Here is a 4,167-nt window from a genome sequence, read left to right as displayed (position 1 = left end):
CGACTGAAAACGAGTCAAGCCTCTGTGTTTCTGTGCCATCCCTGGATCAGTATGCTGGCACACACAGTACATCAATGTATATATCAAAGTGCAATCACATGTAAATAGCGTAAAACTGATATATACCTTAAATATTTCAGTGGAAGCAGTCAAGGGAGTGGAGTCCCAAATAACACCAACGGCAGGTTGAGTGCGGACCGTAACCCTGAATCGTACACTTACTCGTCGAAGAAAATATCTGCAACATAAGACCTTGCAGCCGTGTAGGTCAGCATATTGAATATGCCTGCAAGTCACATAAGAGAGGGGTGAAAAGTAATCATCTATACTATATGCATATATGGCAGGTGGGGCTATAAGTTTTTAGCGAAAAGCAAGTTTTCTCCTACATCAAGAGAGGGCTAAAAAGAAAAATGTTACTACATTGTTGGTTGTTAACGAGATGGTTCCGCCAACCAGTTCTCGTACCCGAGTTGTCAATAATTACCCTCATCAAATATATTTAATGGTGATGAGAAATCCAGATAACTTCAGTTCCTTTGGCTCAAGTTGTCCATGACCGTGGACACGGCTAATCGATTAGGTTTGAGTACTCTGCAGAGTTTTGCACACGTTCCCCACAAGATTTGATCGCCTCCGTGTATGTCCTCGCACTTCAGGGTGTTTGAAGACCGGATGATCAAAACATGGTGTTTCAACGGGTCCCTCTGAATCCCTGTCGGTGCCCATCCATTCCTACCGTTCTTCTACATCTGCTAGCACCGCCTGTCCAGAGTCGCCGCGTTGTCCAACCAAGCCAGAGCCCATAATGACTTGTGGCTGTGCAGGTAAGCCGTGGGTCTTGAAAATATCCGTCCGTCTCTTTGAGCCTGGGTGAAGCTTTCCGCAGGATGTCATGACCGTCCCCAGCATCCCGGGCATCCACTGGGTTCTCCGGGGAGCCGATCAACCGTCCTTCACCCAGAGTTGCATTGCGTCCGAGGTCTTGAAGATCTTGTCTTAACCGGTCTTGATTATTTAATTAACCTCGCATCACTCGTGTTATGCACTCAACCGAAATCCCGTCTACTGAAGCATAGCAATATGAAAGTTGTCATCCCGGGGCCAAGTATCGGGGTTGTTGTGTGCCTACCACATGATACTACAATCTATACTAAAGTTGCCAAGTACCTAGGCAGCATGCAATTGGGCATAGGATGGTAGAACTATAATGCATAAAACATAGGTGATAGTATGATCAAAGTGACTTGCCTGGTGATGTTGACGAAGAAGAATTTCTCGAGAAAATAACTTGATAGACTACTCGTCACTCTCCGATGAAATCTATATAGAAAACATATCATTCACATAAGCACTCATACTAGCAATCATTCTAACAATCAAAACAAAAGAGAGAGCGAAAAGGAATTCCGAAAGAAGCTTCAAATAAGACTAGGGAGTCTTCTACTACGTCAAACACTAAATAGTTTTTGTCTAATAGAAAATAATAACAAGGAACTAAGATATAAATCTAACTAAGATAAAATAAAGTATTTTTCACAAAACATTTTGAAAGTATTCCCAAACGGGATTTGAAACAATGGTGAAAACAATTGCACGTTACTACGGAACTAGAATTGATTTCATGAAAACAAATAAAAATAAAATAAAAACTTGTTGCAAAACTACTGTTAACTAACATAAACAAAGCAATAATGTTTCTGAAATAATAAAGATCACTAGTGATACCACTGATAAATAAGATCACTAGTGATCAGCACCAAAAGGAATCAAATTAAAAGCTATTTTTAAACTCCTGGAATAGGCAAATCAAGGATTAAACTAAATCTGATCTAACTTATATTTGAAAATTTCAAACATAGACAAATTATTTGTTTTTAAAAACTACAGGAAATTTGTAAGCTACTAGAACAAGAATCAATGTCATTGGACTTCGGGATCAATAAATGGATAAGTGAAATAAAAAAACCGCCGGTTTTTCTAATCTAAACCGAAGAGGTATTTTAAGATCTAATCTAACCATTGAATAAAGATCTAAGGGCTAAAACTAAAACAAAACAAAACAAGTAAAAAAAAGAAAGAAAGAGGGGCCTTACCGTGGTGGAGCTGCTCCCGTGGCTGATGGTGGCCGAGGTGGGAGGTGAAGGGGGGTGAGCTCCGGTGGGTGGGGTAGGGGCCGGCGAGGGGAGTGGTGGAGGGGGGGGCGAAGGGGTGGGGGCTCCAAGGAGGGGGTGGTGGCGAGGTGGAGGGGGGCCTGCAGGTGGGGCAAGGGGAGGAGAAACTGCTGGTGTGCTGCTGCTCGCTGGCAATGGGGATGGGGATGGGGCAGCAGGGGGCGGTGGAGGGGGGTGGAGGGGTGGCGGCGAGGTGGGGAGGTGGTGGACGAGGGGGTGCAGCGAGGTGGAGGAGTTCCTGGCGAGGTGCAGCGAGGTGGAGCGAGCTTCTGGTGACGTTCTCCGCTGCTGACTCCGGCGAGGGGTGCACGAGCTAGGGGCGAGTAGAGGCGGCGGTTTCAACGGGAATGGAACGAGGAGGACGTGGGGCTTCTTATAGAGGCGACGGGAGGCGCTGGGAAGGAAAGGATTTCGCGAACCCCAGAGCTGGGGATCTCCCTCTCCAGGGAAGGCAAGTTTCTGTCACGTGAGGGAGAGATGGAGGTAGGAGATGATCCTCCTGGGCCAAAATAGGGAAGGGTCTTAATTGGGCCAGCTCCTATTTCCTAATAAAAGTGATTCCATTCCTATTTTCAAAATTAGGAAACTAAAACGTTAAAAAGGAAATCAAATCAATTCGGAATAAAGAGTTTTTATATACTAAAATTATCAGAAAAATAAAATATAGATGATGGGCATTTTTCCACGGCAAAATAAAAACTTCAGAAAAAATTATTTTCACAAAATTGCCTAAAAGATTTATTTTCTTTTGCAAATAATTTTCAAATGACCCTCTAAGTTTTAGGGTGCAAATAACATTCAAAATGCCCGGGTATTTGAGGGTCATGTTCCTCCGCTCTTTTCTGTTTGACCGAATGTATTTCCCGGCATTTTCTTGCGCGAAGAAAACGAATGAAAAAGCAAAAGAATTCAATGCAAATATCTCCGTTCAAATTCTTTATAGTTGAAGAAGTCATGTCAGCTTCTCTCTTTGCTTTTAAAAGATTGAATTTGAATTCATCGGAGAAGGGGAAAGTCATTTTATTCCCTCTCATTCAAAAGTTTCGAAAAGTTTCAAATTTCAAACAAGTTTCAGTCACTCAGCAAACAAACAAACAAACAATCTAATAATTATATTAACATTCCAAAATTTATAATTTTGGGATGTTACATTGTGTATAAGTGTTGATGTATAAGTGCTGTTGTTTGTACATAAGTGATGTTGTTTTCGTATAATTGTTGTTGTTTTAAGTGCTATTGTTTGTGTAAGTGTTGCTACATACATGAGATTGATGTATAATTCTTTATGTGTAAAGTCTTGCTATTATACTCTTTATATATAATTCTTCAGAAAAAATGCTCGCATATATTGCATATATTAATTGTGAGCATTACATCAAAGTACAATTTTCATTCTATGATAAATGAGCAATTCCAAATTCCAATGTAGAGAATGACCATTCAAACAAGCTTCAGAACTGAGCCTCTCATACGAATTCCAAGTGAAATTTCTTTGCACATCCAAACAATAGAATTCGGGTTCAATGTCAATATCAAAGTGTGGGCTATTTGATAATTGGTCCTGTATATCAACATCCAAATGAGGCATTAGCATTGTTGAGAGACTGCACTAGCGAAAGTACGGACCCTAGGCCTTGTTCTTAAGCATTGCAATAATGTTTGTGCTCACTTTCGCTACTTGCTACCTTGTTTTATTTATTTATTCATATTACAAAAATATATATCTACTATCCATACTACACTTGTATCACTATACTACACTTGTATCACCATCCATAGTGCACCTATACAATTTGACATTGTGTTGGTTGTGTTGGGGACACAAGATATTTTTTGTATTTGATTGCAGGGTTGTTTGAGAGAGAGCAAATTCATCCTACACCTCCCATGGATTGATAAACTTAGGTCATCCACTTGAGGGAAAATTTCTACTATCCTACAAAGCTCTGCGCTTGGATGCCCAACATAGTCTACAAAAATAAAGTTGTGTTGT

The sequence above is a fragment of the Hordeum vulgare genome, chromosome 6H (genome assembly GCF_904849725.1).
Source record: "Hordeum vulgare subsp. vulgare chromosome 6H, MorexV3_pseudomolecules_assembly, whole genome shotgun sequence".
In the NCBI taxonomy this organism is placed as follows: Eukaryota; Viridiplantae; Streptophyta; class Magnoliopsida; order Poales; family Poaceae; genus Hordeum; species Hordeum vulgare.
This window is presented reverse-complemented; position numbering follows the sequence as displayed.